General features: G+C 25.4%; 1 non-coding gene across 1 annotated transcript; it reads left to right on the top strand.

Moving 5' to 3' along the window:
* The first annotated feature begins 5,837 nt into the window (after positions 1-5,837).
* On the top strand, positions 5,838-5,911 carry Trnan-guu (transfer RNA asparagine (anticodon GUU)). Its single transcript has one exon. It is a non-coding gene; the product is annotated as a tRNA-Asn (tRNA).
* Positions 5,912-15,484: the final 9,573 nt, after the last annotated feature.

Raw genomic sequence — 15,484 nt, 5'->3', positions numbered from 1 at the left:
TCATTTTATTAGGAATGTATGATAGAAAACATATATATATTTATAATCTTTAAATATCTTAAAATAAATTGAGAATATGAATGATAAACAATGGTTATATAACTTTATAATTAATAACATAAATTTATAACAGGAAACATATAAATTTGTTGAATAATTTCGAAGCAGGAAAATAATATACAATACGAATTGCATCCAGTTGGAAGAAATACAAGTATTTATCGTTTTTTATTTTTAATTAAGTTTAATATTCAAAAATACAAAATACCAAAAGAAACTTTTGATATTATTTTTTTAATATTATAAGTTTCAAATATAAAATATCAAACATATATAAAATTGAAATAATTAGAAATGATTATTAAATATCTGAAAAAAAATTGTTCTGAATTTTTGAAGAAAACTTTTTAATATTCTATAAAAAAAACTCTTTAATATATTATATGAAAATGAATCAGAGAATAATTTTGAGTTTTAAATTCTTAGAATTTGAATCTCTTGCATCTTTGGATTGATAATCTCGGAAACATTCATTGTGAAACGACATACCATCATTGTAAATTATAAAAAATTTTAATATAATACAATATTTTGATATTTTAATAACATGCAATATATATAGTATTTCATGAAAATTATTAATTATATATCGAATTATAACAAATTCCGGAATATGATATTATATATAAATTTATAGTAAATTATTGTACAAACAATTTTATTTAAATTCATAGATAAATTATATTATGATATTCAACCTATCTACTTACCAAAATCCGTAAATACAAATAAAAATTTTCATAAGATTTCAAATTGGTAAAAGTGAATGTATTTTTCTTTATTATAATTAGTAATTCGATTATCAAAATAATTTTATTCGAATTATTAATGGACATAAAACATGGTATTAATCAATATTAAATTTTGATTATTATTTCTGTAAACTAAATGATTTTGAATATTGCACAAATGGGATGCCTGAACTAATGATGTTATTATAATCTCGAAGGACCACTTACTATCGATCCTTAGGACTATATGATCATTTATATGAACGATATAATGAACGAATGATTTACTTTAACTATTTACGGCTAATTGACCACTGATTGTAATAATTCTAATTGTATTTTGATCTGTATCATTCTATCCGATTTAAATTCTATTTTTTCCAATTGATCTCATCTATAATCGCGAATCTTTGTTTCTGCAATCATTATTCTTTATGAAAACGCAAACTAAGAGAAGGTTAGAGTCGTATTGAAGGGCGGTTTCGAAGGGGTCTAAAACCTTAAAACCTTTGCGATCGCAGTGTGACTAGGCAAGTGTGACTTATGAAATGACCGTTACTCTCATATATTTGTTTAGATTAAGAATTTGGAAAACATTAGAGAATTATATCTGCTCATAAATTATTGCTAAATTATTGAAAATTATAAACTGAAGAAATAAACTTTGAATAATAAATCAAAATTTAATTTTCATAATTAAAAGTATTAAAATTTTTTCATTTTAAAAAATTATAAATATTATATATTATATATTCCATAATTATATTACATATTATATTAAACTGAAACAGAAATCATATTTAAAAAGATTAATAATATATTTATTTTTTATTCAGGAATTCTTCAAATTAAAAAAATTGAATTTTAATGATTTTCTATTTTTTTGTTCCTTCTATTATTCTTCAATCAATTTTGATCAATTCGAATTTCTTATACGAGATTATAGAATTGAAGAAAAAATTTAACAATTCCTTAGATTAACAATTCAAATCAATATCAAATCAATATTTTTAAAAAGTGCGTATATATCGCATACTGTCCTTTTTATTTATATTTCAAACGCATATTACAAATTGATTAACTTTTTTTTCTTGCATTCTCATTTATAATATGCTTTATAAAAGAATGAATCAAAATCAAGATAAAACAATACTGGCAATGAAAAAATTATTAAAACCACTATTAAAACTCGATTTCGAATATTATTTTCTCATGTTTTTTTTTATTTATTCTTTATTTCTAATTTTGTTATACTTTCGATTAGAATGCAATAGTTATCTTATTTTAATAAAATATTAATCATACCCTGGTATTCAAAATTTGATGAAATAACAATACATATTTGTTAGATCAAATGATGAGTAACCTTGTGGAAGATCAAACAGAACTCTTGGAATTTGTCTTCAAATACTTAAAAAGTTCCCTAATTTATATCGTCGCCATAAAGCCATTATTTTGGTAATTCTCGATAATTCCAAAGAAATCCATTGCCAAGCAGCGCACAGTGGTTCCAATGGACAAAATTATTTTTTTCCAATTTTGAGCTTTACATGAAGATTTAATTTTTAGAAAATAGTATTATTTTTCATTACAATTTATTAGTTAAAAATGTGCAAAATCTAAAAAATGCGACTAAATATATATAAAAAAAAATTAACATTGCATTTAATTAGTACAGAATAAAAAAATACATAATAATCTATAAATATTTATTTGATTTGAAGCTTTAAGTAAAACCGCGTATTAAAAATATCTGAGTGACAGAAAAAGTCATAGAAGGCAATAAATTTGGAAAGTGCTTCGAATTTGAAACATAATGAAACATGAACTGGACCTTGAGAATTGGAAATGATATTTTGAAGAAACAAGATGTTAAGGAAAAAATGCTTATCAAAAAAAGAAGTTATGGCTATTTGTTATAATAGAATATCCTAGACTATAATCCTATTCTATAAATTTTTCGATAAATATAGATCTAAACAGTGCTAATTTGACAAAACAATGAAAGCAATGAAAGTAAGTAAGAAGATATATTGCATATTGACTGCAAAGATTGAAAGGAATAAAAAATTAGGAATATTATATATATATATTATAATATAAAATAGTTTAAAATTAAATATACTATTAAAATTAATTTTAATATATTTTTAAAAAATTTTGCAAATCAAATATGGCAATAAAGAAAAATAGAGTTTCTACTTCGATTCTTTTTGCGTAGAACAATGTGGAATATATAAAAAAAATTGCACAAATCATTACAATGTATGAAATAATTACTTAACCTTTAATTTTAATTTACAAAAAAATTTATAACGACTTAAATTAAAATAAATATTTTCAGACATTATAAAATTAAAATTTAAATGCTTCTTAAAAAATTTTAATTGAGAATATTTCTCAATTATTGAAATATAACTAATCAATTTTATCGATTAATTCTCTGCTTATATATATATATATATATACGTGTATTTTATTTAATCTGTAAATGTTAAAAAAAGGATTAAAAATTTTATATTTGTATAGTTACTTATTTGTATAGTTATTACTTACATTACATTGAAACAATTATTTTTTATAGATTTGAAAATTAATTTTATCTTTTTAATTTTAATTTTATGAAATATAGAATAAATAGCTAGATTTTCTTCCAAGTTTGACAGTCATGGATATATAGGAATATTATTTTCAAAGTTTTTGAATTTTGCAAGAATAGAATATGATAATGATTAATTCAAGCGAAGATGAATTTGATTTTTCGTTATTAAAATTATTTTTACTTACAAAGAAATTGACGATAGAGAGAAAAAGCAATGATAAAGATAGAGATGAAGTAAAAGGTGGAAAATAAGAATAATATATAATGAATGTGAAAACATATTACATTAACAAGAGTTAAGAAGGATTGTAAATGTTTGCAATGAAATAAGAAAGATGAAAGATATCATTTTACTGTGATACTTGTCCTGACAAATCGAGAATACAATTCTGACGATTGCTTTATAAAATAACCCACTATACTATAAAATAACATGAATACAGACTTTAATATTCAACAAATTTTCTTTCTTTATAAACAAGATATATAAAATATTAAAATATAAAAGTTTTATATTTTAATTTATGTGTGAAATCATTTTAAGTTTTCTATGAGAAATTCATCGAAAATGGTCTCGAGTTGTTGGTTAGAAGAGTTAATATCTTTTTGCCAATATCCAATGACTCTCAGCCACCATTTGGATTGAGGCAATTTGAATGGAGACAATATTTACTTATATCTGAGTTTTTTAAAATTCGTTTCACGAATAGATCTCTAAACTCTTTATATATAATCTTATAAAGTGTAAAATAATATACTAAATGGTTAGATTTTTTTTATCTCAAATTAAACCGTAATGGATCGAACTACATTTTCGATGTTAACAATCGTGGGAATAGAAATATTATTTTCAAAATTTTTGAATTTTTTAAGCATGGAATGCGATAATGAAATTAGTTCAAATAAAGATGAGTTTGATTTTTCATTATTAAATAACGAAATTAATTCAATTCATCAAAAAATTGACGATAAAGAAAAGAAAAAGTGATGAAAGATGTAATAAGATGTAATAAGAAAAGGTGAAAAATAATAGACATGAATATGAGAGCACGTTATTTTGAGATTGTAAGATTGTAAGATTTATTTATTGTAAGATTTATCCTTGACAAGGATGCAGTTTAATAATTACTTTATTATTAAAATATCATACAAAATAACAATATAAATTTTAATATACAATAAATATTCTTTCTTTTTATATAAAGATATATAAAATATTAAAATATAAAAGTTTTATACGTTAATTTGTGTGTGAAATTGTTTTAAATTAGCTAAGAAATTCATCGAACATCTAATCAAGTTGTATACAAAAATATTTAAGATTTTATTTATAAAGAATTGAGACAAAATAAGATTAGAATGAAATATATGTATATATTCAATAATAAAATTCTATAGTTTAATTCATTTTGTTTTGCTCTATACAAATTTAATACAAATTTTTTAATATAATTTTTAATATAATTTAATATAATTTTTAATATAAATTTGAATTGCTTATAATTTAATAAATAAAATTCAATTGATATTATTGTATATTAACTTTTCGTTTGTTTTGATTTTTTTGTGATTGAATCTTTATTTCAAACTTTGAAAGTTTTTCAGATATTTAAATTTCTTAAAACTTTTATATCTAAAACTTTCTATTAATTAATTGGAAATAAAATATATTTAATTATTTTATCACCATGAATTAATATTTTATTTTTTAGTTATAATAGGTGCAAAAATATTTTATCCTATGTGTATTTCTTTTAATTATTCTGTACAGATATGAAATAATCTGTTATATAGTATGAAATTTTATAATTAACATTAATTCCTATTTTTCATAATCCATTTAAAATTATAATAGAATTAATATTTACGAAATTTTTTTGCATATTGTTTTGCATAAATAATTGTTAAAATTTTATTGACATCGATTCAATCTATAGAAGAAATTATCTGCAAATTATTTTAATTAATATCATATCATATTCCAGTTATTTCAAGAGTGTCTACGTTAGAAGAAAATCAATACTATTATTTGATGTAATCCCACTTTTTCTTTAAATTTCTTTGCACTTATTCTTTCATGATATATTTGTAATTATCTTGAATGATAAATTGTATTATCTGTTAAATGTACAATAACCATTAAAAATTCATGCGTATGATAAAGACATGTCAAATGAATTTCAAAACTACATTATTCATTTCGATAGCTTTTGCTTGACAAATATAATAGATATTAACATTGTATTGTATCGTAAACGAGATATTTGTAATAAAATTGTATATTTTATTATCTATTTATCATAATAAGCGTCGTAACATATTTTATTTCGATTTACATTAAAAGTTTTCTTTGTTTTTTCTTATTTAGTTTTTATTCATTTAATTAATAACGTTTATTTCTTCTTTTAAAATTTCTTTGTTTTCTTCGATCACCGATCCACGTGGCCTCCGTGGCGCAATCGGCTAGCGCGTTCGGCTGTTAACCGAAAGGTTGGTGGTTCGAGCCCACCCGGGGGCGGATTTACTTTTTACGTGTCGTATGAGAGACGCTCGATCAGAGATAAAAATTGGAAACTCTTTTGGCGATATTTGTCACAATTTTTTGAATTTTGAATCAACAGATCTTTCTCTTTGATGCAATCTCGGCTTTGCTCTTTTCGCTGTCTGTTCAAGATACAAGGATAATATCAAGATACTATTATGAAAATTATTGTAAATTTAAAAAAATTTACTGGTGCAAGATTTATTACTTTTGAAGGCTATTGAATTAAAAATTGATATTGCACTGATATTAAAAAATTTGTATACGATGCGTCGTTTAGAAACGTGAACAAAAATATTGGGGTAATTGAACACCAGAATTGGAGATTAAAATTTCGAATAAAATTACTTTAAGTCATAAACTTTATTTAAAATTTGAATAACTTAATTAATTTAATACTTTGAATATTATATTATTGAAATAACTTATTAATAACTTCAATTGTTAAAATTTTTCCACCCATCTCTGTTGAATACAATAACAAATATAACGATAAGTTTTTGTCTCAGTAGTTTTGTGCTACTTGAAATGTAAAACAAAATATTTATAAATAGACACAGTTAGCTGTTTTTGCGTAAAAAACAGTTACAATTTACGGTTTAAATTGCAATTTTAAAATTAAAATATATTCGTAAATTTTAAGATGATATTCCTTCATTTTTTGGATATTATTTGCTCAAATTCCTTTGTATTATGTAAAAAAACAATGAAAAATTAATATAAGTACAGTTCTTGCTGGAATGCATTGAAAACGCAATTGCATTGTATCCAATTCAGATTGTAAAACTGTTATATTAAAACTGAATTATATTTTTCATATTTTTATATAATTATAATTATAATTATTAATTATATTATAAACACATTTTCAAAAAGTAACCCTACACGAAGATATGTATATTGTTACAGAAATAATATTAAAAAAGAATCAAGGATTCTGCTAGGATTACTATTTCACAGCATTAACTTTGAATTTTTTTGTGGAAATATATAAAATAAAATTTTTTTCGAAAGAACCAACTAATACATATATTGGGATATAGAATAATATCAACATAAATTAATTATAATAGAATAAATAATTGCATCGATGTGTAAGATTATTGTTTCGAATATAGAATATAGAAAATAATTTCTACATAATTAATAGAAAATAAATTTCAAGTGACAATAAATGAAATAGTAAACATAATTTAATAAATTCGTCTAGTTTCATTTATAATTTTATTAAAAAAAAAAATAATAATGAGTTTGAAATTTCAAAAATATCTTTATTTGGACAAATCTAATCGTCATAAAATATTCTCCTTCAAAAATAACAAGTTTTATACTTGTTGAAATATTTTTTGAATAAAGCATAATTTAGGAGATAATTAAAATGCATGGATTAAAATGAAACATTTTAATATATATATATTTTCTTGTTTGAATGCTTAGTCCGTTTTTCTAAACTATTGAATTCTATAACTTTGCAAAAACATAATCATAAATTTTGTTGAATTTTTCTATGTGTATATATTTTTATTATTTTTATTGTCTACTAATTGAAGCAAAATTACTAAAAAAATAAAAAAAAAATTGGACATTTTTAAAACCATATATGTTTGTTTATTTATAAATTGAATAGACATAAACAAAACACCATATGATAAATAAATAAAGTTAAAACTTTTTCATAGTCAATTAAAGAATGATATTTCTATAAAGATATTATATTCTCTATCAATTTAATTGAATTTTAGTTAATAAATTTTGCAATTGCATTTCTGTTATTGTAATAATAATTTCTTTTAATTGGCTGATGCAAAATTTTGTATGTCTCTTCTAATAAATTTAGAAATATCATTAAAGATGATGCTTTCTTAGAAATTAATTTGATTAATATCCATTTATGAAAAGTATTCAAGATGAAAATAGATAAAAATATTCAATTAATTTAATTAATAATTTAAATGCAAAATGTTCACTTTCTAATTCTTTCTTTTTCTTTCATTTTACATTTATATTATTTTTCAAAAGTTTTTGTTCTTTTTTTGATTTTTCTAATCCAAAAAAAATATACAAGTTCTTTAGAAATAATTTATGTATTATAAATTAAAAAATTAACTTATGTATTATAATTTTTTTAAGAATTTATTTATAATTATTAATAATTTTTAAAAAGATTTAAGGCACAAATTTCAATATTTGGAATAAATTCATAAGATTCAACAAATCTCTCTTCTCAGCCATTTTTTAATTAGTTGAACACTTCTGACGAAGAAATGACACATTATTATTTTCAACAAAGATATAAGCAATAATCAACTCAGAAAATAATAAAACAGACATTATCAAAAATGATAAACTTCCTTCTCTACAATGAAATGCAAGCAAAATTATGGCATTTTAGTGTCAATGGTAGTGACAATAATGATGACAAATTATCAAAATTGTCAAAATTATCACAAAGATTTTGCATATTTTTTATGAATATTTATATATGGATCAAGATAATAATCCTTTAACAATTATCAGTAAGGTATGTATTATAAACTTTCATATTAATTATCTCAATTAATGGTACATCAAATCATTACTCAATATTAAGATGCATTCAAAATAAACAGTATATTAGAGCAAACAATAAGATAATCTTTGTCTCATAAATTGGTTGCAATAGTTCTTTGTCCAATGTTTCTTTAAGTAATGCGACAAATTTTTATTCATTATCAGCTCACAAGTAATATGATTATGAAAAAATAAATCAGATTTGTTTTGATTATGTTTTATTAAGAATCTTAAAAGATATATAAAATGTTCTACATATAAAAATAAAACATTTTCTATTTGTTTTCAATTTGTATAATAAATAATTTTAAATTATATATGTAGGAATGTGAAATATCAGTAAAAAGAAGAAAAGTTTATATCTAATTTTCTGGTTATTCATTGTACAATTAATATACATAGTTATATCATATAATTAGATAATTGGACAGATGATTAAATAAAGAGACAGCTTTTCTTCTGAATCTACTGATTTTTTTGATTCCAGCTATCACTTCATAAGATTGTCAACTTTCACTAATATCATGGTATCAAGCTTTACTACATCAAAATAATCAAATATGAAATTTTTAAGAGTTAAGAGAAAACAATCGAAAAAAAATGATTTGAATATATTTGAAATTTTTCTTCGTTTTTGGCTAATTATTATTTTCTACAATCATTATTCTTGGTGAAGCTGGACAAACTTTATACAATTTTTTGGAAGTCATTGATTATTTTTAAAGAAGTATTTTTATTTACATAAACGATATCTATTTTCTATTCTCCCTTGAACTTTTTCGTATATCTGATCATTCTGATATTTTGATATTTTCCTTTTTCTTAATTTTCTTTTCATTTTCTATTAGCAAGGTTGTAGAATTCGTTTTAAAATAACAATCATAAATTATTAGTTTTGTTAACATTTCTTATATTTCGAAAATATAAGTTTTGATTTTAAAAATAATATTATAAATGTTTAAATGATTTAAATCTATCACCTAATTTGCAACCAAAGATATAGAATTAATAAAAGTAGAACACTGTTGAAGCGTTGTAAATCTAACATAAAACGAAATTTGATTTCGACAAAAAATGCACCAAGCATTTTTATCAATCTATCGATGCTTTCATGGATTTTGATTAATTTTAGATACATTATAGAGAATAAGATTTTGAATATTTTCCTATAATAATTATAATTGATAATTATAATCGACGATAATATCAGTCTTAGTTTTCGAGAAACTATTTTTAAGGAATGATTGCTACTTACATTGAACTTTGGCTATACGTATATATACACATACATCTACATGACAACGTGTATCAGCCATACGGCTAAAAAACTTACAAAGCAATGGAGAAATCTTTCAAAAAATTCAAATTTTATTATCAAAATTGCAAAAAGAGAGAAAAATCGTGTCATTATAGTATAATCGCAAACCTCGCTAAACCAAATCCTATTAAAAATAGATTAGATTCATAGAAAAATTTAAGCGATGGAATTACGGATAATCAATCTAACTATGAAATCGTAGTGTATCATGGACGAGAAAGACATCAATATTCTGCTCACGCAGAAACAACTATAAAACTAGAAAATTCCTTAAATTCTAAATTTCTAAAAGCAAACATTCCATGATTTAGACTGAAATTCAATAGTCACAACCACGAAGCTAGCCCATTTATACGTCGACTTTGTATGTGTACGTTGATCGAGTATATATTAAGCCAATATGCGCTTCCAGTGGCCCCAGTGCAACCATATATTCGAAATATGGAATTCGAATTATAGAAGTCGAAGCAAAGTCGTAATTTCTCTTCTAGCACTGTGAGCAAACGAGTCCTCAACTTTCACTTGAGTTACTACAAGGATCTTCATGATCGACGTAATCTTCGTTTCGAGACACGTCAGGCATCTGTCGTGAACGAACATACACAACGTCATATATATGTGTATAGTGATACTTCTCAGATATAACGTAAGAACAATAAACTGGAAAAAATTTCGGAAACATCTCCTGGAACTGTGAACTTTCCCGAACGCGGCAGTCCTAAGCATCACGAAGCCATACAACCATGTTTTAAGGACGAAAAGAGCACAAGTCAAATTGGTAATATGATGAATGGAATCCCTTCAGACACTGAACAGATGGTGTCCAGATATGTACGTAGGATGATACTGCAAGGACAATGCCGTTTTTCAGAAAAATTTATTAACCATTTGTTTTACATTTCAGTACAAACAATTCAACATATCTGGAGTGTGAATATAGTCTTGTTATGATATTTATGGCCATGCCAATCTCAATGGCAATTCTACTGAGCGTCATTCTATTGAGAAAAAATACATGCAGAACAGCTTTTTGAAAAAATAACGGACTCAATGGCATTGTTGGTCGTCAGCGTTATTAGATACTTGTGTACCCCTATTGACAATCTACAAGCTCACGAGTGGAACTTGGCATGGGGCTTCAGAGAGTAACAGTCTGGGAGAGAATTCTTAAAAACTGGAGAGAATTATAAAACAAGAACTATAGAATTACAAAACATCAGAATTACAACATCGGAACTCTTTGAATTTCGAACTCTCAACAATAAAACGTCATTAGCATATGGATTTTGCTTTTGATCATCTGAATCGAACTTGTCAATAACTTGTCAAGAATTCGTGAAATTTTATTACTATATTCCTTAACTTCAGGAACAGGTTAAAGCTAAGAGAATCCTTCTCAGATGAAACGCAAACATGGTAAATTTGAAAAAATTTCGGAGATGTCTCCTGGAACTATGAACTTTCTTGAGCGCGATAGCCCTGTAGAATTCGACGGCGACCATGCAACCATGTCCTAAGAACGAAAAGAGTACATATCAAATTGGTAACGTGATGAATGGAATTTTTCTCAAATCAAAGTCAAAAATGGCAAATTGGAAAAAATTTCGAAAATGTCTCCTAGAATAAACATGGCACAAAATTACAACCATGCCTTAAAGACAAAATATTAATCATTGGTAACGTGATGGATGAATTCTTCTCAAATCAAAGTCAAAAATAGCAAATTAGAAAAAATTTCAGAGACATTTTCTGGGACTATGAATTCTCTTGAGCACGGCAACCCTGCAAAATTACAACATTGACGATATACAACCATACTCTAAAGACAAAAAGAGCACATGTCAAATTGGTAATGTGGTGGATGAAATCCTTTTTAGATAGAATTCAAAGAATACAAACTGGAAAAAATTTCGGAACTATGAACTCTCCTGAATGCAACAGTCCTGTAAGATTAAATCGATGGTGAACCATGCTCTAAGGATAAAAAAAGCATATATCAAATTAATAATGGATAAAATTCTCAAATGAAATGAAGATAGCAAACTGGAAAAAATTTTAAAGACATAACCTGGAACTGTGAATTTTCCTGAATGTAGCAATCCTGTAAGATTATATCACAACATCATACAACCATGTCATAAGGATGAAAAGAACACATGCCAAGTTGGTAATGTGGTGGATGAAATTCTTTTCAGATGAAACTCAAAGATAAGTAAACTGGAAAAAATTTCAGAGACATCTCCTGAAACTGTGAACTCTCTTGAACGCAGCAGTCCTGCAAGATTAAATCGATGACGATTTTGCAACCATGCTCTAAGAATGAAAAAAATCAAATTCGTAACGTGATGGATAAAATTCTCAAATGAAACAAAGATGACAAATTGGAATTTCAGAAATATTTCCTGGAACTCACCTGAATGCGGCCTGCAAGATTATATTATGATATAACTATATTTTAAGGATGAAAAGAGCACATGTCAAATTGGTAATGTGGTGGGTGAAATCCTTACGCTAATTTAAAGAAAAGTTGGCTCTGATCTATTATATACTGGTGAGCCTATCCCTCCTCGAAATTGAACATGGTGGTTCCCAAGATATTAGATGATAATCGACAAGAGCGCTTCGATATTGGAATCGATTAAAGAGATCTAAAAGATTCCAGGATATATGTATGTGAAAATTAAGGTAGCGAAGCGCATTTTTAAGATCTGCAACGCAATTAGAGATCTCTCCAACAATAAATTGATATTTCCACGTATAGCGATACCTTTAAAGAAGAATCGCGATAATGCAACACGACGGCACGATCAGCATCAGTTAAACAATCACTTTCGCAACAGATGAGATAATAAATATTGGAACAATAATATTACTGCATTCTCGATTTAAAAATAAAAGGTTCGAGTACATAGTACATCAGAAAAACATACTAATGAAAAAATTAAAAAAAAAATTACGAACAATAAGCGAACTTCCATTGACATTGACAAGCGAAAAAGATTTTTTTCCAAGGAAAAATCTCAAATTGAAATCAAAGCGAGTTTGCACTATTGAAAATCAATAAATCCTTTACTTGATAAATAATTATTTTGTGTATTTTCATTTATATTTCTAATTTTAATAGAATATTGATTGAAAAATATTCGAAAATGAAAAAAATCGTAATATAAAATGTAATATATCGTTGCTCTTCTCAGCGTTAATGAAGCAACATTTTTCGTGACAACGATAAATACTGCAAAAAGCAACAGGTTTTGCGATGACATCTTCGAAAAAACTGTGTCATCAATGAATAATGCAAATTAAAAAACGTTGCACTAGATGGAAAAAACTCTTCCAAGAGTTGTAATCATTATTGACTGCAGGTCTAGCGCATTCGAGATACCTGAAATCCAGCACACCGTAATCCTGTGGTCATGTTTTACAAAAGATTTTGTCTTAACCGGCTGAATCAGGAGGATAACAATCTTTATAAAAAATTCTCAACTTCAAGCTATAGCGGCGACATTCTTTTTGAAGTTATAGCAGAATGGAATGCACGAGTCACAAGCGCCATTATCTCATCAGTGTAACAGTGTCCTGTTCAAATATGGCAGCTCTGCCCAAGACCTCGATGTTCTCGATGTTCGTGGCAAACAAATATGGATGCACTTTTTTACAAAAATAATACAAGAAGAGGGAGAAGACAGGAGATGGTTACATGAGGCACAATTTGTCGCTAATCATCCAGTAATGTAGAGGACTAAGAAGAACAGCCAGGCAGCAATCATCCGTTCTATCTAGAGTTTAGCGAGAAAGAGGAAGATGCATTGATTAGTCTGTTAGTTTGTCGAAAAGTTTTTCAAAATTAAGAGGGCATGAATTCTCATTAGAAAAGGGGAAAAGAGTTATTTTGATAATAGTGCTACCATTGTTACCATTAAGAACCAACAAGTTTCTTAACGTGGAGAGATATGTTGCAGCAAAAGTCTAATTGGCAAAATTGATCTATCTGCTGTATTGGTAGAATGGTAGATGTCAGGAAAAAAAGCTGTGAAATAATAAAAGAAAATATTACAAACAAGAGAACGAAGAAAATTATGAGAATACTGAAAGACGAAAGAAAGAAAAATAGAGGACAAAAAGAAGACAAAAAGAAGCTGTTATTGTATTAATTTTTAATTTTTTATATTTTGTAGTATAAAATGTTCATAATATTAAAATGTATTTCATTTAAAAATATTGAAGAATAAATGCAATATTGTCTATTTCAGATAAGAAGACATAAGAAGTTATGAGAAAAAAAAACACGAGAGGAGGATGGAAAGAAAATAAGAAAATAGTGAAACATTATGAAAATTAAATTAATTAAAATGATAGATTTTACGTATGAAATAAAAGATGGTGCAATATTTTGTAAGTTATCAATGTCTAACAAGTAAATATTACATAATTATTTATACAAATATATATTTTTATAGAAAATATATATATCCCATAAGTTTTTTTCTTTTTTTTGATACGAAATGAATACATATTTGTTGTTTAAAGTTAATTTATTGCATTGTATATGAATCGTTCTGCTCTATCACTTTCTTCCATCTCTCAGAAAGTTTCATTATTCCCTTTTTTTTAAAATTATTAGATTTTACTTGCAAAATATTACTCGAGATGCCTTTTTATTTCGCTTAGAGATTGGAATCGTTTATCATGGAGAGAATTTTTTTAATAACAGGAATAAGTAATAATCGGATAGAGCAAGACCTGGAGAGTATAGAAAATGCAATAGAATGTTCCAATCAATCTGTAACAGCTTTTCTCTTACAGTCAATGTAACATGCGGTTTTGCATTGTCGTGGTGGCTTCGTCGTGATAGCTTTGTCAGTTCACCAAGTTTGACCGTTTCCTGGCATTTTACAATTTATCAAGCTGATTGCAACATTTTTCAAAATTGATGGGTTCATCTTGAAAAAGGAGCTCATAATAGATTACACATTTCCAATCCCACCAAATGGATAAAACAACTTTCTTTCACCACAGTTGAAAGTCTATTATCCTTAAAATAAAATAAAATAAAAATCCTTAAAATAAATGCATTTTCGATGTACATTTTAATACAAAATCCAAATTTCATCTCTAGTGACAAGTCTCTTTAAAAAAGGATCTCTTTGTCGCTAGAAAAGAAAATCACACATAGAGGCGGTTCATAAAGTCCGTCTTTGCCAATAGCTATGAAACCCAAACTTTACATCGATTGACACATCCCATCTTGCTTCATCTTTCAAATCAAAATTGCCACCTCTAAATCTCTTAAACTAATTATGGATGATCGTAATAGTAGCATCACTCCCGCAAACAGTACAAATCTCGTCTGTAATATTATTTGCACTATCATTTTTTTTAAAGCAATAAAGCATAACATGCCGCAAATATTTTCTTTGGCTATTCATATTCTACATTGAACAATGTAGAAAAAAGTTTTAAAAGAAATATCACCAACAAAATGCATTTTAAAAAAACTTTAGGATAACTGAAATCGATGCCATAAACGGCTAACAGATAATAGATAAGCTTGTTTATATAAAAATAATCAGTTGAAGTTATTCTTAACATGGTGCGAAGAAACTTATAAAACATCCTAATACATATAAATATACGTTAAAAATTTAGAGTTTAAAATTTATAGAGTTTTAAAAATTATA

Source organism: Apis cerana, linkage group LG13 (assembly GCF_029169275.1).
Source record: "Apis cerana isolate GH-2021 linkage group LG13, AcerK_1.0, whole genome shotgun sequence".
Lineage (NCBI taxonomy): Eukaryota > Metazoa > Arthropoda > Insecta > Hymenoptera > Apidae > Apis > Apis cerana.
This window is presented reverse-complemented; position numbering and strand designations above follow the sequence as displayed.